The sequence below is a fragment of the Choloepus didactylus genome, chromosome 3, assembly GCF_015220235.1.
Source record: "Choloepus didactylus isolate mChoDid1 chromosome 3, mChoDid1.pri, whole genome shotgun sequence".
Lineage (NCBI taxonomy): Eukaryota > Metazoa > Chordata > Mammalia > Pilosa > Megalonychidae > Choloepus > Choloepus didactylus.
In genome coordinates, this window is record NC_051309.1 from 125,612,856 (window position 1) to 125,639,833 (window position 26,978).

A 26,978-nucleotide genomic window follows, 5' to 3' on the forward strand; every position below is an offset into this window, starting at 1 on the left:
TATTTGTCACTCCTGGAGTAATTTCTACTGACCACAAAAGTGATGGGCCTATGCTGAGAAGCAAATTCAAGACTGATACAAATGCAGTAACAAGAAATAGCATGGCTGGCCAGGAGGCCATAAGATGGAAAAAAAGATAAAAAGAAAAAAGAAAAAAAAAAACATTTTAACTGTTCTGTGGGGACAAACTGTGCAGCAACCAGAACCCCTGGGAAGCTCACTCCTTTTTCTATTGCACAGAAATATCTTTCTGAGGCAGACAGTTTCTTTTTTCCTGTTTCCCCTCTGACTTTTCTTTTTGCATCCACTCAAAACTTAGAACTCCCAGTCAACAACCAAAACAAGAGAAGAAGAGAATTGTCCTTCACACACTCCTCATATTTATGTCCCTTAAAGAAGCTTCACATAATATTCAGTGCATGTAGTGGGGGCAGGACTGGAGGAGTGGACAGAGAAAAGGAATCCTAGAACCTGCACATATTACAGAAGAGGGAATGTAATATTTTTATATTCCACACGTGGTTAAAGAGATAAAAAGTGCTTTAGTTTATTTAGGACACATATCTTTTTCCAAAGGGTCACATTCCTGTTCAGAAAAGACATACAGTGTCACCAACATCACTAGTTCTCAAACTGTTTTATCCAGTGTCCTCTTTTTAATATTAATATTGTAAATATAGCTATAAATTGATGGCTGAATAATACACAATTCTCAAGAAATGTATCCTACAATTTCATAAAATTTACAAACAGTAATATATGTTAAATTTTTAGAGTAAAGTAACAAAATCTACAAAGAAGAAATATGGCCAGGCAGTATGGAAAATTTTCTTTGAAGTTATTATAATTTGAGGACTATAGGTTCAAGTTTATACTGGTTATGGTGATTGATCCTGATTATCAAGGGAACACAGGACTGCTACTACACAATGGAGGGAAAGAATTTGCCTGCAATACAGAATATTCCTTCGGGCATGTCTTAGTATTACAATCCCTTGTGATTAAAGTCAATGGAAAACTATAATAACACATCTGGGCAGGATTACTAATGGCCCAGAACCTTCAGGAATGCAGGTTTGGGTCACCCCAGCAGGCAAAGAACCATGACCAACTGAGGTGCTTGCTAAGGGTAAAGAGATTATGGAATGGGCAGTGGAATTTACTCATATTTATAAATATGAACTATGACCACATGATCAGTTACAGAAATGAGTTGTAGTGGTTATGAATATTTCTTTCTTGTTTTGTTATGAATATGTTTGTATACGTGAAGCAGATATGTTTATTTCCTCCCCTGTTTTATCCCCTTATCATATGACATAAATTGTGTTTACTTTATGTCATAGTATTTAAGTTATAGGATATCAGGTTTAAGAGTGAACATTACCTAAGGACTTGTATCGTTTCTGGGGAAAGGGTTAGTGCATTTCCGGTTGTATGAAGGACAGTTTAATTATTTTAAGTGAACCTATAACAGTTATTGTTTTTATTTTGAGATCAAGTATGGTTTAAGGAGGTGTGTAAGGGTGCAAAGATGACAAAGGGTGGACTGGGAAGGTTAATTTTATGTGTCAAATTGGCTAGGTTATACTGTCCATTTGTTCGGTCAAGCAAGCACTGGCCTGATTGTTACTATGAGTGTATTTCGTAGATGGATTAGCATCTATTGTCAGTTGATTGTACCTATAACTGATTACATCTACAATCAACTGAGGAGATAGCCTTCAACATGAGAGAAGTTGCATACGATCAGTTGAAGACAATAAAAGAAGTGATGATTATACAGCAGTCAGAAGGAAGATTGTCCATCTCTACTTCAGTCTGCCAGCTTCTCCTGGGGAATTCATCAAAAACCTTCATCAGACTTCGCAGCTTGTGTCCTGCCCTATGAAATTTGGACTTGCTCATCCCCATAGTTAGATGAGCAAATTCCTATAATAAATTTCATAATATTTACATATATCTATATCTATAAATCATGTTGGTTCTGTTTCCCTAGAGACCCCTGACTAATACAGATTACTTCTATCATAATTAAAAATAAAAATCTTTGAATTAAATTGATCCTGATTATGTTTCCAGTTGGTCATGAGGATTATCAAATCATGTTGATAAATAGATATGCCTTTCAAATCCTACAGCAGTATTTTTAACATTAGCACTATTGACATTTAGGGGTGGACAATTCTTTGTGTTAGGAGGCTGTAGTAAGTGTTATTGGATGTTTGACAGCATCGTCTCTACCCACGAGATACCAGGACCACCCCTGCCCTTGTTGTGACAACCAAAAATTTCTTCAGATATTGCCAAGTAGCCTCAGATTGGGGAGTGTGTGTGCAAAATTGCCTCTGGTTGAGAAACTGTCCTAAAAGATGTAAAAGTAAACACATAGATCCCTTATGACTAACACACATAAGAAAAGTAAAAATCTAGGAAGTGTGAGAAAAGGAAGAAAACTTACAACCAATGGGAGAGAAATAAGATCAAATATATCTATAATTGTAAGTATTACAGCTTAAAATGCTTCTATTAAAGGCAAAGAGTCACATAAAATTAAATTAAAAAAAATTACCTTTAAGAGAAAAACAAGACCTGAGAAAGTTTAAAAATACATAGTTGAAAAAGTTAAAGACAGTAGTACTTTTTTAGAAGAGTAATTTCAAAAAATATGATTCAAAGGAACATTATTCAATTGGATCAAATACCTATTTGTAATGAAAAAAAGTTAAATTCACAAATGCGTATACACCAAGGAATATAACAAAAAGCAAAAAGTATTAAAAATGAAAGGCAATATTGGAAAACAGGAGTTCAAAAAGGAAATTTAATGTGACACTATATCTGGTAGAGGAATATTAGAACTTGATGGTAGAAACCATGAAATAACAATAAAAGTTAAATTCGTAAGTGTTTTTTGAGCATTTTCCCTACTACCTGGGTTTATAGTTTTTTTCAATGCTCCAAATAACATTTACCAAAATTGATTAAAAGCTAAAAAACAAAGAAATCTAAAGTTTGTTTGTGTTTGTGCTCATGTGTATATTACAATCATAAAAGCCATATTCTCTAACCACAGTAAACCTAAAAAGGAATAGCAAAATATGAAAAAAATAACAATACCAGGAAACCCTATATACATAAAATTAAAGCACAAAAAAATAGACTCCAACCATTTGGAAATTTTAGCAAAACAAAATGAAACACCAAAATGAAAAAGTCTCCAACAACTTTTGAATAATAATAACAGTAATAATAGCAAAGCAACTATTAGCCAGTAGATTCTCACTACCTGTTTCTTACTATACTAAGAAATTTTATATCTAAATTTGTTTAATTTTCTAAATAACCCAGCAAAATAGATGCTCCCAACACTCTTACATTATATATTCCTCTTTTTGCTGATATGGATAAAAATAAGGAAGAGCGTATTTGTCTGGATGGGGAAATGGATGGGTTCAAGGAGAGAGAATCAAGAGCTTTGCTTATAGGTACTACAATTGAACTACTTGCACTGACTTTTCCTTCATCCTGGAAAGTTCTGCCCCTGGATTTGTACATGATTCACATCCCCACTTTATTCAGCTCACCTTTTCACAGACTATCACTTATTAAAATGTGTATTTATGTGCCACCTTCTCACTGTACTTAATTGTTCTTTATATGTATGTGTTGTTCTAAGCAATTGCAGTGGGGTCTACATTTGATTCATCCTTAGCCTAGCCTTGACACAGTTTGTATGACTGAATCAGCATTCAATAAAGACTTGACAAATTAATTCATATGGAGTGAGAAAATGAAAGAACATTCCAAGGCAGAATTTGGCATAATCAGAGAATCCAGTTCTGGATTTACAGCTGACTGTGTCACAGGACTGGACATAAGACGCTATCTCCTGTTGAGTTGAGTAACCTTGGGAACATGCCTTTGTCATTGTATGTGGATGACTGACTAGGACAAAGTGAGAAACTCGAGTTATAGCCAGCATTAAGTGGAGTTCTCGATATGTATATGTTGGACCAGAACTTTGGGTCTCAATGTTGTCCTAAATGAGTAGACTTCTCTTTAGAGTGGTGTTTCGGCAGATCGTGATGCATCACAATCTGCTGTTTATAGAAAGTTGCGATGTTCAACAATAAAAGCAAATTTTGTCACTTAGCAAAATAAAGGTGATTATATATTAAAATAAAAGAAAAAAATCTTGTACTGTTTTAATTTATTTTAAATTGTATTATTTTCCAGAAAAAGATGCACTGGGCTTTAATTATGTGATTTAATCCTGAAGTAGAAAATTTCCTTTGACTTTGAAGTTCACTGACTTTCTTGTTAGTGCCTTCTGTTAATACATAATACACCACTCTCCATTTTTAACGTTTTGAGTTTGTTTTATCTGAAGAAGAGTTCTACTTTACTTCTCTCATTACTCAAGCCAGCCCATTCCTTAACAAAGCCCAGAAGAATATTTAGCCTACAGTTGCTTTATAGATCAATGATCAGGTAAACTTTCAATCAGATTAAATGTTACTACTTAATCCCAAAGAGTAGAAACTTGATCCTTTGCTACTGCAATTTTGTATCTCCACCTGATACTGACACAACCATGTTACTAGGAATTGCATCTTGTAGTTCAAATTTGGAATGCATTGGTTTTATCCTTGTTACATTTGGCTTTCCTTTTGGGGAAATTTTCCTCCATGTACTTCCTCTGTATTTAATTGAATTGTTTCAAGTTATTTGTTTTCAGCACACATCTACAGTTGCTTCCAAATGTCACATTTCTTCCCCTTTCCTATATTTTGTTTTGGTGAATTTATATTTAGAAGACAATAAATAATTATCTATTATTTCCCTGGTTCAATATAATGTTTTCTTAATATTGCTGAAACATTATGTTAGGCAATGATGTCACAGAAATGGCTGAAATTGGCATTAAGAATCTTTCATTTAAAAATATTTTTAATATACCGCTTACTGCATACATTTGAACTTATGCAAAGTTTCAATGTCTGCATTCTACATTATAATAGGAAAATGGTGACCAAAGACAGAATGATGTATTTTTAAGCCAAATAGTCTCAGAATATGGGGTTGAACATGTCATTTTATTATGATGTAAGATTTTCTTATCCCACCTCTTGCCTTTCATTTCATACCACCTAGGCAAAACAAACCATCCACTCTTCCACCATCCCCAATTCATATCCATTTATGTACATACATGTGCACACATATTTTCTAGGACAAGTCACTACCATGACTTTTAATCAGTCTATAGCAGAGTGTTGAGAAACTGCTGCATTTACTGGCCACAAAATGGAGTATGGTATAATGACAGACCAAAGAAAAGAATGTTTTACAAGAAACGGTCATCAATGGCAGATGCTGCTGAGAAGGCAAATAAGGTCCAGCAGTTGTACTCTTTGGTATTTATTCAAAAGGAGTTGAAAATGTATGTCTATACCAAGACTTGCACATAAATGTTTAGGGCAGCTTTATTCATAATTTCCCAAAATTAGAAGGAAGCAAGATGCTCTTTCATAAACGGATCAACAAACTGTGGCACATTTCATGGAATTTTATTCAGCAGTAAAAAAAAAAAAAAGAGCTAACATGCCTTGAAAAGAAATGTAGGAACTTTAAATACATACTGCTAAGTGAAAGAAGTCAGTCTGAAAAGGTGACACACTGTATGACTCCAACTATATGACGTTATGGAAATGGCAAAACTACAGAGAGATTAAAAGATCAGCAGTTGCCCGACACTCAAGGGGAGAAAGGGAGGGAGGAATAGGGAATTTTTAGGACAGTAAAACTATTCTGTGTGATACCATATTGAGAGACATGACATTACACATTTGTCAAAACCTATAGAATTGTATATACAAGGAATGAATGCTAATATAAACTATGGATTTTAGTTACTAATAATGTATCAGCATTGGTTCATCAATTATAACAAATGTGCCATTCTAACATGAAATGTTAATGATAAGGGAAACTGTGTGTGTTTGGGGGTGGAGGCCCAGTATTAGGAACTTTCTGTAAACCTAAAAGTGCTGTAAAATACAGTTTATTATTAAAATAATGTCAACCAAATGTTTGGTATGGAGGAAACTTGTGTCCTTGTTGATATCTCTTTTATTGAAATAATTATGGTGTAAAGTCAGATCAGAGCAGATTTCAGAGTTAGTGGGAAGAAAAGATATGGAGAAAACAATTATATAAACATTTTTTCCTGGAAATTCAGTTGTAAGGAATAAGTAAGAGATGTGGATTTTGTTTGGGGGAGGTGGCTTTATGTATTATTTCCTGGGTTAAATGGAAGGGACATGAGTATGTGTCAAAATGGGTGGAAGAAATTCAGATAAGAAATAAGAGGTTAATTGATGGTGCTGTTTCTGAGAAGAGGGGGATTTGCCATAGATAGATGGAGCAAACTTCCTTTATTCAAAATGTAAAGGAGAAGATGAGGCATAGTTTTGTTTGTCTGCCTGCTGTGAAACTTGAATATCTGTTGGTCAACATCTTTCTTACAATATCCTAATATCCATAGTATAATAATGTCAACAGAAAGAATATATTATTCGCACCTTCCACACAGTTTGAAATAATTCAACATAGAGTCATGTAGAGTAGAGCAGTCTTTTTCAAACTGCACTGGGTCCTAAACTCAATAAAGTGGGTGTTCTGGTTTGCTAATGCTGCCAGAATGCAAAATACCTGAAATGGATTGGCTTTTATAAAGGGGGTTTATTTGGTTACAAAATTATAGTCGTAAGTCTTAAAAGTGACCAAGCTTAGGCGTCAACCATAGGATACCTTCACAGAAGAATGGCCAATGGCATCCGGAAAACCTCTGTTAGATCAGAAGGCATGTGGCTGGCATCTGCTTGCTCCCAGGTTGCATTTGAAAATGACGTTCTCCAAAATGGTTTCTCTTGGGGCATTTTGTCCTCTCTTAGCTGCAGTTCCTCTTCAAAATATCACTCTCAGTTGCTCTGCTTTTTCTGTTTGTCAGCTCATTTTTATGGCTCCAGTGATTTAATTCACACCCACCCTGAATGGGTGGAGTAACACCTCCATAGAAATTATCCAATCAAAGTCATCAACCAGTTGGGTGGCTCATATCTCCATGGAAACATCCAATCAAAAGTTCCCACCCAATCAACACTAATACATTGGCCCCCACAAGATGGCATCAAAGATAATGGCATTTTGGGGGACATAATACATCCAAACCGGCACAGTGGGTTTTGTCGACCATTTAAAAAAACAAAATAGAATAGGAAAAAAAAAAAAACAGAAAACAGCAAAGTGCCTTGCAAATAGTACAAGTAAGTATTGTCCTAGCTTTCAGTAATATACATGTGAATTATGTGTGGAATGGATGGGTCACAATGTGAAATTTATTTCCTATTATAGGCTGTGGGCAAAAAAGTACATTTAACTGGAGTATATTATAATTAATATATTAATTTAGTTATTTGATTACTTCATTGAATGGAAGTGCCAAGGAGATCTCTTTATTTTCTATTTTTTTTTTTTTTTCAGATTTCTTAGGCAGATAGCCTACTAAATCTTAGTGGATAAACAAATTATATGTCGATTCAAATATTATCAGCAACATAAACATTTAAACTGAGAGCTAACGGATTATTCTGTTAAGATCTGTTCAGTAAAAGTCAGTAACAAATCTCTTATTCTTTTCTGAAAGCTTTTTCTCATCCAACATAAACTGATTTTAATACATTTATCTGTGGTTTGCTAAGATGCTAAAATAAAATGAAAATACATCTTCTATTGTTGGTCTACAAAGGAAGTTTCGCCTGCGCACTTTAACCCATAAGCTTATTAATCATTCTAAGGCTTTCGTCAAAGGGAGAGTGTGGTTTAGTGAAGCAGTTATGGCCATGAGTATTTGGGTCCTATTTTCAGTTCTTCCAATTCCTTGTGTTTAGTGACTTAGGAAGTCATTTAACTTCATGGGGGCATATTTTTGTAATTTTTCCAGTTACAGAGTATTTCAATGAGAGTAGTCCATAGTATACCAGCTTACCAATAATGGAAAAGAATTCCATGGATCTGAAGGGAATTCCTGGAAATGGTGAACATTACAGACTGGTTTTAAATGTGTTACTGCTGGCAACAAATGAACTAGTCCCATTTCCTGTAACCCATTACCACCTGTGCTTTCATCTCTTTCTATATTAATTGCTTCACATTATACATGTCCACCATGAAGTGTGTTTGATTTGCTGGCCAGTAGAACTTATGTTACAACTCTGTAAAATGTTGAGTCCACATATGTATTATCTCATAAGAGTTTGAAGACTAAGAAGCTCAGAGGTTTTTGAATGACCAAGGTAGAAATCAAAGTAGGTTTGTTGACATGTTGCTAAAATATACAGATCAAGGATTTTCCAACTTAACAGCAAATAGTTATGGCATGGCAGCTCCCAAGTTTATTTGGTTGTGTTTGTTTTTTTGTAATGACTATCAGTAATCAGTGCTCAATTGAACACTCCCTAATAAACGATAGTGTCCTTTAGAGCACTTTAACTTCATATTGAGTTCTAAGAATGCAAAATATTATAAAATATTTCATAATCACTGGAGAATAGAAATAGCTATAAAAGTGTTGCTACAATGTGGTGAATTTATTATTATTCACAATTATTTACCTGACTGTCCAGTACAATTATACTTTCCTACCCACTGCTTTGTTTCTCAGCGCCTCTTGTGGGAAGATCACACTTCCATGTCTCATTGACATTAAGATTGACCATGTGTCCTATTTTGGCCAATGGGATACAAACAAATATGCCATAGCCTGGTGGGAGAAGAAGCTTTATGAATGATTGCATGACTCTGCCTTCAGTCACAAGAACAACATGTCCCAAAATGCAGCTACCCCTTTTAGCTTACATTCTGGAATGAGGATTTCCACCAAGCAATGCTTGCAGTCAGTGCACAACACTGACATTTAACACAAATAGGAAGTTGGTGGTGGTTGTTCTAAGTCACAGAAATTCTGGGCTGTTTGTTACTAAGGAATAGCTGAATAATAAACACAATGCACATTGTAGGGGTGAAGGTGATTTAGGAAAATGCTTCATACATCTTTTCTGATATTTATGTGAAAGACAAAATTTCCTGGGTCTAACGGTTTGGATATATTATGTCCCCCACAAAGCCATAATCTTTTAATCCAATCTTGTTGGGTGGAACACTTTGATTGAGTGTTTTCCTGCAGATGTGACTCACCCAAGTGTGGGCAATACCTTTGATTAGATTATTTCTATGGAGGTGTTACCCTGCCCATTCAGTGCAGGTCTTAATTAAATCACTAGAGCCTGATAAGAGCTCAAACAGAAGGAGTTCAGTGCTGCAGCTGAGAGTGATATTTTGAAGATGGCTGTTGAAGCAGACTTTTGCTAGCCCAGAGTTTGCCTGACAGAAATTAAGGAAACATTCCCAGACACTTAGAGAGAATGTCATTTTGAAACCAGAACCCTGGAGCAGATGCCAGCCATGTGCCTTCCCAGATGATAGAGGTTTTCCAGATGCCATTGGTATTCTTCAGTGAAGGTATCCTATTATTGATGCCTTTCTTTGGACACTTTTATAGCCTTAGGGCTGTAACTTTGTAACCAAATAAACCTCCTTTATAAAAGCCAATCCATTTCTGGTATTTTGCATAATGGCAGCACTAGCAAACCAGAGAGGTTTTGGTACCAGAAGTGGGGTGTGGCTGAGTTTGCAAATACCAAACATATTGGAAAGGCTTTTTAAATGGGTAGGGGGAAGATTCTGGGAGGATTGTGAGGAACTTGATAGAAAAGGCCTAGATTTCTGTGCCACTGGATATAAATATTATGTCCCCAGAAAAAGTGATATTCTCTGATGCAATCTTGTGGGGGCAGATGTATTAGTGTTGATTAGGTTGGAACCTATTGATTGAGTGTTTCCATGGAAATCTGACAATCAACGGTGCACAAGACATTTGATTGGATAATTTCAATGGAGGTGTTACCCCACCCATTTAGGGTGGATCTTAATTAAATCACTGGAGTCCTATAAGGGAGTTCATAGACAGATGGAATTCAGAGCATCTGTGAGTGACATTTTGTAGAGAGCTGCAACTTAGAGAGACATTTTAAAAATGGTTGTTGAAAGCAGACTTTTCCTCCAGAGAAGCTAAGAGAGGACAAAATGCCCCAAGAGGGACACTTTGAAGAATGCATAGGAGCTGATAGTGGAGCTTGAACACACCCTGGGATTAGTAGACAACAGCTACATGCCTTCCCAGCTAACAGAGGTTTTCCAGATGTCAATGGCCTTTCTCCAGTGAAGGTACCCTATTTTTGATGCTTTATCTTGGACACTTTATGACCTTAAGACTGTAACTTTGTAACCGAATAAACCCCCTTTATAAAAACCAATCAGTTTCTGATATTTTGCATAATGGCAGCATTAGCAAACCAGAACAATTGCTTTGAAGAGAGTGTTTGTAGAAATATGGACTCTAATGATAGCTCTGATGAGGCCTTGAGCAGAAATGTTGAATGTGTTGTTGCAAACTGGAAGAAAGGCGATCCTTGTTTTAAGGTGGCAGGTAATTTGGCAAAACTGAGTCCTGGTGTTATATGGAGGGCAGAATTTGAAAGCAACAACCTGGGATACTTAGCTAAAGAGATATCCAAACTACATGTGGAAGATGTAGCCCGGTTTCTCCTTGTAGTTTATAGTAAATGCAAGAGGAGAGGGATAAGCTAAGAAATAAACTCTTGGGTTCAAAGAAACCAGAAATTGATGGTATGGAAAACTCTGGGCTTCCAGAAAGTGAAACCCCAAAGGCTATAGCCCCATGTGAGGATTTAATGAAACCTGGAACCAGCCAGCCATTTCAGTACAGGTCAAGATGGAGATGGAGTTATCCAGAATGCATTTGTGGAAAGTCCTATTGTCTGAAGGTTTTGACCCCTGTAAGCTGCATGCCAAGCCAACAAGATTTTTTGTGATATCTTATAGACAGAACCACTGCCAGGTTGGACTGGAAGATATGAAGAAGGAACAAATTGAAGGAAAAAACTGAAGATACCCTATTGCTGATGCCTTAGTGTGGACACTTTTATGGCCTTAGGACTGCAACTTTGTAACCAGATAAACCCCCTTTATAAAAACCAATCCATTTCTGGCATTTTGAATAACAGCAGCAGCATACTGGAACTCTGGGCAATAGTCTGGAAGTGGTAGAGAAAGATGGAAAAAAAATTAATTTTTCCATTATGAAAACCTTGAGAATTTGGAAATTGCTCCTGCAGCTTACAAAGCAAAAAGTCTGGGGAAAAGTTGGAAAGGACAACTTCAGAGAGGGGAGAGACCAATGGCATGTCACAAAAGAACTGTACAGTAAGAAATCTAAAAGTCTGTATGCAATTTTTAATTGTTTCTCATGCTACATGGTATGATAATCACCCTTTCCCATTCCCAAGTCTTTTGTATTCATGAAATGCTCCTTTATTATATACATCATCTTTACATTAGAGGTATTTTGAAGAATGAGGGAAAAGGAACAATGTCCAGAGGAGATAAAGAGTGTATACTTCGGCAGTAACTGAGAAGCAAATATGCTGAACCAGTCTACAGTAAACACAAATTCAGAATCACATATGAGACAGCTTCCTCTCCCTTTCCTTAAATATTTTAACAAATGGTGACCATGGAAATGGTGTGGGGTATGAGTGATGGGTGGGTGGGAGGTGGCTATTACATGGAAAGGAGTTATCTAGGTGGCAGACACACAATACAAGTATCTACTCATTTGTCAAGATGCTATTCAATTTAAGGAGTTACACAGAAGATTGGAACTAATTATGTTTATGTCCTTATTTTGGAGCATGAGGTATGTAAAATCTTATTCTCTAATTTTAAAAAAATTAGTGCCATGTCAATAGTATTCATTTTGATGAGGGAGTGAGAGTCCCTTGTTGCTAGTGATATTATTATTATTATCATTATTATTGTTATTTCTATCAAGATAGGTAAATGAACATTTTAATGTAAATCTTTTAAGACACTTCATTTTTGCTTTTGAAAAATATTTGGATGAAAAAGATGGCTTTCATGGTGTTCTGAATTTTATGAGCATCTGCATAGTCAGTTTTTAAAAGTAGAGTTCTTTAGAGCCTGATCGGTGATCATTTAATGGATTGATTATTACTAAGATTGATGGGTAAAATTACTCACTAATCACTATCATTGTTTAAAACTTTAAGTGAATCTACAGTCTGTTAACATTCTAACTAATGCAATTTCCTCTAACAAATTGACTGTATTCTCAAGTTTTAACCTGACAAGAACATTTAAGTAGTATAACAAAAGACCCTAACCTTTCTTAGACAAACAATTTAGATAGAAATTGAAATTTATGTTAAGATATAGAATTAGTATATGCATATTTTGGCTAACATTTTTTATGCTATCTAACAAGATATAAATTTTAGCTCAAGAATTATTTTCCTAAAAAAAATGAGTCAACTATTTCCCATCATTAAAAATTTATCATTGAAAACTAACAAGATAAACTTGCAGCTTGTTCCAGTTTGCTCAGCTGCTGTTATGCAAAATACCAGAAATTGATTGGCTTGCATAAAGGGGATTTATTGGGTTATAAATTTACAGTTCTAAAGCCATAAAATAGTCCAAACTAAGGCATCAACAAGAGGATGCCTTCACTGAAGAATGGTCGATGGCATCCAGAACACCACTGTCAGCTGGGAAGCATGTGGCTGGCGTCTGCTGGTCATTTGCTCCTGGGTTTTGGTTTCAAATGGCTTTCTCCAAAATGTCTCTTGGCTTCTGTCTCTCTTAGCTTCTCTGTCTCAGCCTCTGTGCATCCTTGCTTGTTCTCCCAGGGTGTTTCTGTCTACATGTCTGGGAATCTTCTCTTTGCTTCTCGGGGGCAAACTCTGAAATAATTTCTCTCCAAAATGTCTCTGACAGCTTCTCTGAGGTCCACCCAACAGGACTGGATTAAAAGATCATGGCTCTTCTGGGGTCCAAAATAGTTTCAGATTGGCACATTCCACCCTCTGGACACCAGAAAGTCATGTTCTTTCCAAATGCCAAAATACATTCATGTAATCACAGTATAGATAAGTACAAAAGCTTATAAAAATAAGTTATGGTTGTGGTTTGTCCTAAGGCAGCATTCTTCTTTGGTTGTGGAACTGTGAAACTCAGAACAAGCTATCTGCTGCCAATATACAAAGGAGGGACAGTCATAGGATAAATGTTCTCATTGCCATAGGGAGAAATTGGAAGGAAAACAGGTGTCATGGGAACAAAAGAGTTCCTACAACCAGCAGGGCATGCTTCATTAGATTTCAAAGTCTGAGAGTCATTTATCAAATTATATTTTATCCTCGGGGCTTGAGAGAGTGGCAGTCCCATCTTTGCCAAAGGCTTATGCAGTAATCTTTTCTTTCCAAACACTGGGATGATTGCTCCATCATATCCTTGCATTGGGGAGACCCTTTTCTTCTCATCCTCACCATCCTCAAGCATTGGGGTACCACCCAGACTCCATCTCTGGGGCAAAGGCTCTCCCCTCTCTGAACAGTGGGGTGGTGGCCAGGCTCTCCTCAATCCTCAGGGAATGTGCTCCACCCTCTCCAAGGCCAGGAGTGGCAGCACTTTTCCTGAGCATCGAGGCAAAAGGCCCACCCTCTGCCCCCCAAGGCAAACTCATCCTTTCCATGTGCCTTTGTAGGTCTGCTCTCCTGGCCCAAGGTTTCTTGGCTCCAGAATTTAGCTTCCATGGTTCTGCCTTTGAAGTCATCCTTCTTTCAATTTGTCCCTTTACTATCCCCTCCAGTCCAGACTGGCAGTGGTTCCATTTATACAGACCTCACAAAAAATTATTTTGGCTTGGCAAATGCAGGGGTCAAAGCCTTCAGACAATAGGCTTTCCACAAATCCTTTGTGGATGACTCCATCTCCAATCCTGGCCTGTACTGAAATGACTGGCTGATTCCAAGTTTTGTTAAATCCTCATGTGACACACTATCCTCTATCCTCTGGGGTCTCACTTTCTGGAAGCCGAGAATTTTCCAGACCATCAGTTTCTGGTTTCTTTGTACCCAGCAGTTCTGTTCTTGGTTTATATCTTTCCTCTCACATTTTACTATAAGCTGCAAGGAGAAGCCAGGTTACATTTTCCACCTTTAGTTTGCAGATCTCTTCAGCTAAGTATCCTAGGTTGTTTCTTTCAAATTCTTCCTTCCTCCAACCCCAGGACTCAACTTTGCCTTTAAAACAAGGATCACCTTTTTTCCAGTTGGCAATGACACATTCACCATTTCTGTTTAAGACCTCATCAGAAGTATCTTTAGAGTCCGTATTTCTACCAACAATCTCTTCAAAGCAATCTATGCTTTTTATATCAAGCTCCTCACAATTCTTCTAGAGTCTTCCTCCTATGCATTTAAAAAGCTGTTTCATCATGTTTGGTATTTGCAAACTCAGCATCCCAAAATCTGTTCTGGTTTGCTAAGCTGCTGTAATGCAAAATACCAGAAATAGATTGGCTTTTATAAAGGGGATTTATTAGATTATGAATTTACAGTTCTAAGGCCATAAAGTGTCCAAACTAAGGCAACAACAAGAGGATACATTCACTGAAGAATCGCTGATGGCATTCAGAACACCTCTGTCAGCTGGAAAGGCATGTGGCTGGTGTCTGCTGGTCATTTGCTCATGGTTCTGGTTTCAAATGTCTTTCCTCAAAATGCCTCTGGGCTTCTGTCTCTCTTAGCTTCTCTCTCTCAGCTTCTGTGCATCCTTGCTTGTTCTCCCAGGGCACTTCTCCCTAAGCATCTGGGGATCCTCTCTTTATTTTCTGGGGAAAATTCTGGGCTTCATCTTTTAGCTTAGCATCTCCAAACATCCTTCTGTAGGCATCTCCCAGTGTCTCCAAGTGTCTGGGTCTATGTTGGCTCTTAGCTTTTCCTGGGGACAAACTCTGGATTATATATTTTAGTTTCTCTCCAAAATGTCTGTGTTAGCTTCTCTGAGCTGCTTGTTTCTGTGAGCTCTGTTCAAGGACTCATGATCTAATTAGGACCCACTGGGAATGGGTGGTGTAACATCTCCATGGAAATAATTTAAACAAAGTGTCTCACCTGCAGTTGGGTGAGTCACATCTCCATGGAAACATTCAATCAAAAGGTTCCACCCAACAAAATTTGATCAAAAGTTCATGGCTTTTCTGGGGTCCATAACAGTTTCATACTGGCACATAGCTTTAATCTAAATTTGTTCAAATTTAATTCAAATTTATAGTCAATGCTTAATTATGCAAAATGGGACTTAAACATTTCTGTTTCCACATATTTCAGAATATTTTGTAATTAATTCTTATAAATGTGTTGATTTTTCCCTTTACTTACTTCTGTTTGTTTGTTTTGAATATGATAATGAAAACTCTTTATTGAGCAACTGCTATGTATCCAAGTTGTTGTGGGTGAATTGTATCCATTGTATAATTTATTCCTTACAATAAGCCATTAAGTTACATATCAAAATTCTTATTTTCCAAATTAGTAAACTGAGACTGATAAAAGTTAACTTTTTAAAAAAATGTGTTAAAAACTGTAAAGAGAATGCAAAGAGAGACTGTAGATTGAGAGGAAAAATGTGCAAATCACATATCCAACAGAACATTTATAACTAGATTATATAATAAACACTAAAAATTCAATAACAATAATTAACCCAATCAAAAAATGGGGAAGGGATTTGAACATATACTTCATCAAAGAAGTTACATAGATGAAAAATAAGCACATGAAAAGATCTTCAATGTCATAAGTGATTAGGACAATGCAAATTTAAACTACAATATCTGCCACCACATGGCTATTAGAATGTGTCAAATTAGGATTCCATCTTGATTTATTCATGGTGTTTTGAGTACCTCCTATTTTATGGTTTCTTAGTTATTGTGGGTGTTTTAGTGACCTATCATTGTCTACTGGTATTCACATTTTACCACTTCAAATGAAATGTAGAAACTTTACTACCTTTTGGCTCCTTTTAACTTCTCCATCTTATCATTGTCTTGAGTATCAGATGATGTTATAATTTTTGTTTCAATCTTCAAATATAGTTTATAAAACTCATGAGGAGAGTCTATTGTATATGACCATATGTCTTCCCTTTTGTTACTCTTCCTTCCTCATGCTCAAAGATTATTTCGTTATCATTTGCTTTCTGTTTAAAGACTTTTTTTTAGCTATTATTTAATTGTAGGTCTAAGTACAAATTCTTTTAGTTTTCCTCCATCTTAGAATATATTTATTTCCAATTCTCTCAGGATGTATGGCTTCACTGGATGTAGAATTTGTGATTTACAGTTTTCTTTCAGTATTTGAAAAATATTATGCCACTTGTTTCTGACCACCATTGTTTCATAAGAGAAATCTACTGTCATTTGATGTTTTTTCCCCTGCAGGCAACACATCATTTTTCTCTAGATGCTTTCAAAATTTTTTCTTCAACTTTACTTTTCAGAAGTTTAATGATGATGTGTCTGGGCCTGGATTTCTACTCATTTGTCTTATTTGAGGTTCACCTGTATGTAGGTTTATATCTTTTGTCAAATTGGGAGGTGTTTAGGCATGACTTATTTGAGTACTATCTCAGCCACATTATATTTTGCCACAGTTTCTAGGACTCCAATTATAGGAATGTTGGATCTTTCCTTATTGTCCCATAGATCCCTAACTCTCTGTTAAAAATTTGATTTGCTTCAGTCAATTTTTCCTCTTTGTACAGAATGGGTAAATTCTATTGATCTTTCTTCGAGTTCACTGACTCTATTCTATGTTATCTCTTACTAATCCATCTAGCAAATTTTTTATTCTTGTTATTGTATTCATCGGTTATATAATTTCCATTAAATTAGCTTCAATTTCTTGATATTTTCTGTTTATTTCATTTCAAAGAGACTTGGCAATTGCATATTGAAACATTTTTATTATTACTTTAAAATATTGTAAGGTGATTCCAACATTGGATTCGTTTCAGTTGTCCACCACATGGCTATTAGTCATCAGTTGTCTCTTCTAATTCCAGTTGTGATTCCCCTGGTTCTTGGTATTATGGGCAATTTTTAATTATGTCCTGAACATTTTGGCTATTATAGTAAGAGATCTGGGGCCCATTTGAATAATTTATTTTTTCACACACTCACCTGCTTAGTTTTAGTACATGTCTTGACCTCCTTTGGTAGGCTGTGATCCCAATCATACTTGAAATTTAAGAAAATTTGTGGTGCTGTTTTTGTCCATTTGGTTGATGGAACTTGTACTGGCTCCAGTTGGTGTTGACTGATGGGGTAAAGGGGTTTCTCCAGTCCAGAACATCTGGTATCTCTAATTAGGGCTAAGAAATTCCTGGCCTTCAGGTATGAAGAGGCTTTCAGTACAAGCCATTTGTTGTGAAGGGATCCCCCTTGTTAGTACTGCTTAGCTAGCCAATATCTCTTGCTGTGGGAGAAGAATCTCTGACTGGTGAAGGAGAGCATTTCTTAGGTCAGGGGCTTGTTGTGTCAGCATTTTCATTGCCATTGGTTTATTTGGGACTGGTATTGCTGAGTGAGGGAGGAAAATCTCAAGTCCATGATGATAAAGATCATATATGGCATTATGATTGTGATGGTGGGAGACCCCTTGCCAATGCCACCTGGTTGTTTGGTTTCCTTGGAAGGAGGTGAGTCCCCTCTCCTCATGAGGAGGAGATTGCTTTCCCTCATTGCTATTTCAGTGAGGTTTCCAAATGATTCTCCATGCTCTTGCTGCTGTGCTCCCCTGATGCTGTTAACGGGACATCTATTTGATTTGAAGGAGATGCAAGCTTACCTGATTGTGCTTGTTTGGTTGAAGGCTGTGAAACAGCCGGCTGGAATTACTGCCTTCCATTTGTTGAGAGCTCATTGGATGCCCCATTGCTCTTTCCTCTTTCCAACCTGTAGTACATTCCTTTGATTGCATCTTGTATTACTTCCAGGTCTTGCAGTTGCAATGAATGGGGAAGAGCATGGAGAGACAGATCTATGCCATATGTTGTAAGCAAAGTTCTTGTAAATGTGCCTTAAAGATGATTTTTAACTTGGGGACTTATTTCTTATAGCTGGAGACAGATCATTTTATTCAATTTTGTCTCTGAATTAGATTGTGTGGCAAATTGACCAATTTAAGAAATTAATTGATAAAAAACAAATCACAGCATTAAAAATATTAAGCAATTACTATGTTAAAAGCTTCTGCAATAGAATAGGAATACAGCTGAGTTTGTCTGTTTGTTTTTAACTAATGTCATTACCAAAAGAATTCCCCATCAGTTAATGGCAGCTGTGTTCTTCCAAGCGGTTCAAAAGTCTTGATTTCCCCTTTGATTCCTCCCTCTACTTCACACACCACATCTGATCTCTCATTAAATCTGCTTAGGTTTACCTGCAAAATACACCAATACTCAATAACTTCCTGTTACAATATCCAACACCCTGGTTCAAGTCATTTTCATATCTGTCCTGGATTATTATAGTAGCTCTTCAATTTGTCTTCTTGTTCTTCCCTTAACCCCTACAGTTTACTCTCAACCTAGTAGCCAGAGTAATATTGTTAAAATGTGAATGATGTCATCATAAAACCTTTTAATGACTTCCATTACAATGACTTACCAGCCTTACATAATTCCCCTTTTACTTCTTCCATTTAATCCACTGCTACTCTTCTTGTATCTGTTCTAGCCATCTTAACCTCTTGCTATTATTCAAATTTTCAAGCATGGTCTTGCCTCTGGACTTTTACACTTACTGTTCACCCTCTGCCTACTTTGTTCTTTACTAAAATACCTAAAGGCTCAGCTTTCTCCTTTCCTTCAACTCTGTACTTAAGTCACCTTGTCACTGATGCCTTTCCCAGCCATTCTGTTTTAAATTTTGTGCTTTTAAGGCATTTCATGACCCCTTTACCTTGTTTTTTATTTAAGTTAGTAGTTGTTCTAGTTTGCTAATGCTGCCAGAATGCAAAACACCAGAAATGGATTGGCTTTTATAAAAGGGGGTTTATTTGGTTACAAAGTTACAGTCTTAAGGCCATAAAGTGTCCAAGGTAACACATCACTAATTGGGTACTTTCACTGGAGGATGGCCAACGGTGTCCAGAAAACCTCTGTTAGCTGAGAAGGCACATGGCTGGCATCTGCTCCAAAGTTCTGGGTTCAAAATGGCTTTCTCCCAGGACATTCCTTTCTAGGCTGCAGTTCCTCAAAAATGTCACTCTCAGTTGCTCTTGGGGTGTTTGTCCTCTCTTAGCTTCTATGGAGTAAAAGTCTGCTTTCAGTGGCCTTCTTCAAACTGTCTCTCATCTGCAGCTCCTCTCTCAGCTCTGTGCATTCTTCAAAGTGTCCCTCTTGGCTGTAGCAAGCTTACTCCTTCTGTCTGATCTTATATAGTGCTCTAGTAAACCAATCAAGGCCCAAGCTGAATGGGCAGGGCCACACCTTCATAGAAATTATCCAGAGTTATCACCTACCATTGGGTGGGTCACATCTCCATGGAAATACTTAAAGGATTCCAATCCAATCAACATGAAACTGTCTGCCCCACAAGACTGCATCAAAGAATATGGCTTTTTCTGGGGCACATAATACATTCAAACAGGCACAGTAGTTACCACCACCCAATATAATACATATTTTACTTTTTAATCTCTCTTTTCAATTTAATTTCTGTCCCAGTAAAATGAAGACTGCATAAGGACATGGATTTTACATTGTTGTTTATATCATTGAATCCTTAGTGTCCGTCAAATAATTATCACTTAATAAATAGTTTTTGAATAAATGACTGTATGCAAAAAAATGAAAGGTGTCAGCATTTAGATTTCCTAAAAATTGGTAGGTCTTAGAAATAGGCAAGCCTGACAAGTGTCCAATTTTAGGTTACAAGTTTTGTTTACATAGATCAAAGCAAGTATACGCCTGTACTATATAAAAAAATTAATAAATTATAATAAAAATACCTACATTGATGTCCATATTTTTAAAAAATCAAAAGGAAATACTTGATTTAACACTGCTTTTACTTTACTCAACTTCTTTTTATTGTACTTTATATCTCTTTTGAATATGCTTATCAACACATGGCCTTTCCCAAACTCAAATTTATTTTAAATCAAATTAATAATAGAAAATTAGTATTATTTTTAAATACTTAAATTTCACAAATTTAGTATGTGGAAACTCCTGTAAGTTGACTCTTTATTCCTTCACATTTTCCTTTGTGCTGGTTTGTATATATTACGTCCCCCAGAAAAAGCCATGTTCTTTGATGCATTCTTGTGCGGGCAGACGTATTAGTGTGGATTGGGTTGGAACATATTGGTTCAGTGTCCATGGAGATGTCATCCACCAAACTGTAAGTGATAACTCTGATTGGATAATTTCCATGGAGGCGTGGCCCCACCCATTCAGTGTGGGCCTTGTTTAGTTTACTGGTGCACTAAATAAGCTCAGACAAAAGGAGCTCACAGAGAGCTGGAGCTGAGACAGACATTTTGAAGACGGCCATTGGAAGCTGATGCAGGCATTTTGGAAAATGCCATTTTGAAACACAATCTGGTGAAGCAAGCAGATGCCAGCCACGTGCCTTCCCAGCTAACAGAGGTTTTCTGGATGCCAATGGCCTTTCTCCAGTGAAAGTACCCTTTGTTGATGGACACTTTGTGGCCTTAAAACTGTAACTGTATAAACAAATAAACCCCCTTTTATAAAAGCCAATACATTTCTGGTGTTTTGTACTCTGGCAGCATTAGCAAACTAGAACATCCTTTAATATTTTTTAAAGTTTCTTCGAGTTCTGAAAAGAAGTTGTTCCAAACACTTCCTGATTTTCTTCCAGCTCTAAGATACAGAATTAGAGAGCCTCGAAGGAGTCTCAGTTTCCTTTAATGCAGAATATTAGTAGAGGACTTGGAGTTCAGAGGGGACTAGGTGGTGGATAAATATTTTCCCCTGTTGCTTCTACTTGGACCACTTTTAGGAGAGAAAGATCTTGAAAATATTTCCTTTCTGGTTATGAGTTCACATTGATCTTACAAATTTAACATATCATATTGCTTACCCTATTCCTTAATAGTGTGTGGTTCATTGATTACCACGGTTTTCTCTATATTGGTATTTGGCATACCAGATGTCAGGCCGTGTTAACAACAAAAACAATCCATGGACTAGGAAATAATGTAGGAGCCAAGGAACCAAGACTTGAAGTTATTTTAAGTTCTTCCCTTACAGCCCTTTATCAAATACTAATCACTGCCTCCCTGCCCCTGATACCCACTTTACTCTCAACTTGCTTCATTTTTTCTATAGCACAGAAAAAAATGATTTTTCTTTTTTGTTATCTATTTTTCTCCACTAGAAACTAACCTCTATCGGAAGACTATACTCTATTCTCTATTTTGCAAACAGTTGTGTATCTGTTGCCTAAGAGTGTGAGGCATTTAACAGTGTTGAATAAATGAATAAGTTTGTTATTCCTTATAAAATCCATAAGTTTGAATGAAGTCAAAAAAAGAAATTTTTTTAAGAGAAAAGAGCTGAGGCAGTCGAATGTATTTAAATCCTGTTTTGTTTCAGGACAAAGAGAAGAATAATAAACTATGGTGACTGAGAAGAACTCTCCAAAGATAAAAAGACAAAAACAAAAACAAAACAGGGATGACAGAGGCCAAAGAACAGTGAACGGACAGTCAGATTATAAGGAAATGCACATTTAATATAGCCTCAAAAAAACTGGTATGAAGGAAAGGAAGCATATAGGAATAGTAGGTAAATAGAAAAGTGAATTCTCTGAAAAAGTTTTCTTTTCCTTGGAAAAGAGAGAGGCTTGTGCCTGATTTATATTCTAAGAGAAAATATTCACTAAAAAATTGAAGATAAGTGATGGATATGAAATTCAAAGAAAAGGATAACCTAGAATAAGGGAAAGGCCATACTTCTCCAAAAAGAGCAGAGGACACAATATAGCTGGTAGGATAGGTAGAATAATTTGGGAGAATTTCCAAGTGAGAGACGTAACCCATTAATTTCCAGGGAATTTGGAGGAAAGGTCTTCTGCCAAGAGTGTGGGAGTAGACGAAAGTGGAACATACTTGTGGAAAGGCAAGATGAGAAAATATGGATTTTGGAGACCAGACAGAGGAATGGCATGGGGACAGTCTACAGTCTTGAAGGATGGCTGGCATGCAGCTCAGTGGCCTTGATGGGATGGAGACCATGCATTTGTACTGACACAAATTTACAAGGGTGGCTCATTTTCTTTATTTTCTTTGTATTCCTTTGGGTGCCAGTGTAAGATAGCTTAAAGTTTAGATCTTTGGAATGTTTGGATGAATCTATCATAAGAGGGTGGATATATTATAGAGGAATGGAATGATTACACAACTGATGGTACTGATGAGATTAAAAGGAAGTAGGAGAAAGGATTTAAAAAGCTGTAAGAAGAGGGCATTGTATTCAGAGGCAAAAATGGGATTCAACATTTTTAAAATGTAAAAATTTAGATTACAAAAAGGTTCAGAGCTTGGCCTTGGGAATAGTTTATGAATAATGAATGCACAGAGATAAAGATTATTGAAGTCAGGCGTTCAAGAACGTATAAATTTACGGTGTTGAGTGGATGCATCCAATACATAAAAGGTTGTAAAATTCCAAGATACAGAAGTGTCAGGATGATAGTATATCTAGTTGCAGAGATAAATGTGCAATCCTTGTGTGTCAAATTATTGGTGAAGCTAGAGACTACGATATATTGAGTGATGACAACATCAAAGGACTAAGGATTTTAGAGGTGTCTGGCAAATTCCTAAAGGGGGCTGCTTTTATATGAGGGTGCAAAATTAGTGGTTTGAAACATAACTCAGGAGAAAGAATGCCACCCATCCTTCATGACCTAAAATAAGTAAATGAGGTGCTTCTCCAGGTTGTAGGCAAGGAGGTATCTACAGGCAAGAGTAGACAAACTGAAGTGGATAATTGTCTACATGTCTGTTGCAGTCACTATACAATGGCCTTTGTTCAAGGTTTGCAATAGTATATTAGTAAAAACTGCCTTGCTTCTTTGCAGAACTCAACCCAATACAGTGAAAAATGGTACAACCAGTACTCAGTATACACTATTGTGCTCAACTAGACATGCAATCTCTGCAGAGCTCAGTTGAATATGGAAAGAATAGCTTAGTTAGACATGAATCAAGAAGATGATGTTGATGATGAAATGAAGGAAAAAGGGAGGATAAAGACAAACTCAGTGAGATAACCCTTATGAAATAGTTTCCTATTCTTCTTTACCCCTGCTCCCATAGTGCCTTTGCCTGCATGCTTCCATACATTCCCTTGCTTTTTAGGAACAGAAAGAGCAAAACCTTAGAATATGGTCCTTAAGAGATAACAGCAATAATAAATGGAAGAACTACACAGTCTAAGCAAGGACACATGAAATGTTAGGAATGAGTCAGAAAGGTGATGGTTCTAGGGAAGGTAGTGGTGATCAAGGAAATGAAGTACAGAAATAGGAAGGTCAGGGGACTTCAAAAGGAGTTGCAACTTGAATTATCTTTGAGGTAAGAATTATCATTCCTACATTATATATAAGAATACTAAAAATCCAAGATGAAAAGTTACATAATCTAAGTTTGCTCAGCTAATTAGAAATAGAGCCAAGATTCATACCCAAAAGTAAGTCTTTCTACAATCAGTGTAGAGCATTTAACTTTTGTAAGTCACACTGAATTAGATCTGGTTTCAAACAGGAAGGATCATTGCTTAGTTAAACATCTTGTCATAGTAAACTTCATACTGGTGTGGAAGGCAGAATGCAATTAGAATGGAAACAGCTTGCATGGATGTAGTTTTCTAACATTGGCAAAGTGTAACTCTGGGTGCACGTTCTTACTTACATTTATTTATGTCTTTTTTTTTTTCTCTCTACAACTAAAATTTTTGGAATACAAATATTGTATTTTGTAATATTTGCCTTTATACACTTATGAATGCATTCAAATATATAACAACATCAGTTGTGACCTTTGGGGTATAATTCATGTAACATTTACAATAAATATCTTCAATAGCATCAGTTTGTTAATGAGAAATTTTTAGCTTCTCATATTGAATCTTTATCTCACTTTCTTTTATATTTAGTTTTCAAAAGAGAGGTTTTGCTCTTCAATAATTTGATTCTGAAAATAAACTTGTGCTTTTAGGCAGTCAAGGGTCTGATGTGCTTCTTTTTCTTGCAGTTTATAAAATGAGATATTTAGTTCTATAGTAATGCTACAGTGCTTATAATATCTACAGTCAGTTTGTAGCAGTTTGTAGTAGTAGTGAATATGCTAGAAGAATGAAAATTGTTAAAATATTTCCATCATTGCTATTAGTTTTGGATGCCTATCCCCAAATCTAATTCTGTGGTAGATGGAAATGCACATTCCATTTTACTAATAAAACAACGTCATTCCATTGATGCAGCCTTCAACTAGAACTGCCTATTTCTATCAATCGGTGAAATAGCATTTTTAGCACATATGATTTAGTACAAAAGCCAATTTTTCCTTTTATGATGCAATTTCTTTCTTTCTCTTTGCTGAATTCTCTGGTAGGTTTCACATAAAACTGAAAATAGTCTGAAACTGTAATGCAGTTATAAATAAAGTAAGCAATCATATATGTAAACTACTTACTGCTCAGTCACCATGTGCATTTAGTATATACTGTGTTCTAAGATTTTGAAAGCTGGGCAGCAGTTAGCACAAGCCATAAAATGCTCCCCAATTTCTACGGGAGGCACTTGGGCTAAGGTCTGAAAATTACTAACAGGTTGGCCGATGTCCTGAGATGAAGTCACAGAAGACAGCTAGACATATAGGAGTATGACCACTCTAAAACACACCTACTGAACTACCCCTATTGCATGAAACAGAATTAGTGGAGAATAGTCAGCAGATATTTACAATAAGCAATTAGCCATTTCCACTGGTTTAAGAAGTCATAAGAAAATTTATTAATTACTTTAAACTGAATGAAGTGTAACAATTTGAAGGCAAGTAGTAAAATTTTTGTTAGTTGGAGGCAATATAATCATCTGCATGGGCCATTGTCAATATTTCCTGTGAAATAGAATCACTTGAAGATAGGGTTGCCAGATGAACATAGGATGCCTCGTTAAATTTGAATTCAGAAAAGGAACAAATAACTTTTAGTGTAAGTATGCCCAAAGTGTTGCATGAGACAAACGTACAATAAAAATGTCTTCATTCTTTATCTGAAATTAAAATTTAACTAGAAATCCTGAACTTTGATACGACAAGCCTGGTACTCTATATGGAGAGCTTCAGCTTGTTCATTACCACTGAGAGTTAGGGCCTTGGAATTTTTCAAAACTTTACTGGGTGATTCTGGAGGGGAGCCATTTTGAAGATCATTGACCAATATAGGAAAGACAAAAGATTCCATGTGCAAATTAATAAGACTATTAAGAAATTCAGCAAGGTTATTTGGCATGAACAAATTGCAAAAATTGATAGTATTTATTTATATCAGCAATAATAAATTGATAATAGAAATTTCAATGGAAAATGAGATATAATACGGAAAATCCCAGGAACCATACCGAAGTTTGTCAAGTAGATGTTACTTTGAAAAAGAATTGGGAGAAATGATTACATTCTATTGAATGACCCAATTGAAAGTATTTCTTATTCCTGGATGAGATAATCTGACATTTTGAAAATGTCAAGTTTCCAAAAATATTACTTAAATTCATTGCAATCCCAATCAAATTCTGGGGGTAGATTATATAGAGGTCATTCTAAAATTATTCTGAATTATTGTAAAACTTATTCTAAAACAAATATGGAGGACTAAAATCCATAGACAGCTAAGCCAACTTTGAATAAAAGTGCAAAGTGGAAGTTGTAAGGAAAAACTTGCCCTATCTGATAGTTAGATAAATTACAGCACCACCAGAGTAAAAATGTTTATGTTAATGGCACAAGAAAAGGCAAGACCTATTGTACACAATAAAGAGATTCAGGGAGAGCTATTGGGGAAATTTATAAGTAATAAAGAGAGTACTATGAATTAACAGAGAAAGGATGAATTGAGTAAGTTTCAAAATCTTGTTCACTATGGAGAAAAATATTACAGTATATAAGTGGATTCCTGATAGACTAAAGAATTAAATATGACAGAAATAATTATAAAGACTATAGAATTAAAAGGAAGAGAATATTTGGGTGACCTTGGGGAGATGATGGGTTGTTTTAATAGTATTCAACCAATTCTAACCATTGAGGAAAAAAACTGATTATGTAAAAATTGAAAATATTGGCAAAGTTAGCAGAGAGAAGGCACTTTGTGCAAAGATATCTGCAACATTTAAAACTCCTGTGAGACTAGCAAGTAAAATTTATAAGAAATTACTACAAATCAAAGAGAGGAGGTAAGAAAAGTGGTGCTAAAAAACTGGACAAAGTATTTCCATAGGCAACTCACCAAAGGAGAAATGCAAATGGCTAACCAGTAAATTTGAAAAGATGATTAAATTGATTAATAACCACAGACATTCCAATCAAAACAGCAAAGAATTACCAATCATTTTAATTCACAGAGGAAGAACAACATTTAAGTGACATACCAAACTATGTTACTAATTTATTATTTTCAACATTTTATTTACTCTGAATCTACTGTCTTTGTAGTGCCAGGGGTACAAAGGCCCAGAACTAGTTTTCTAAAGTTTTAAAATCTGTACCCTTGGGCAGAACACTGAGACACTTTCCATTTATACAATCTAAAAGTTCTTATCGAAGGCTTCCCTATTGTTTTCTTTGGCAACTTGCTTCGACATTTTG

At 36.0% G+C, this 26,978-nt stretch overlaps 1 protein-coding gene across 6 annotated transcripts in view; it reads right to left on the minus strand.

Moving 5' to 3' along the window:
- The window catches only part of NDST4 (N-deacetylase and N-sulfotransferase 4), a 499,153-nt gene that overhangs the window by 362,734 nt on the left and 109,441 nt on the right, over positions 1 to 26,978 (minus strand). The window lies entirely within an intron of this gene.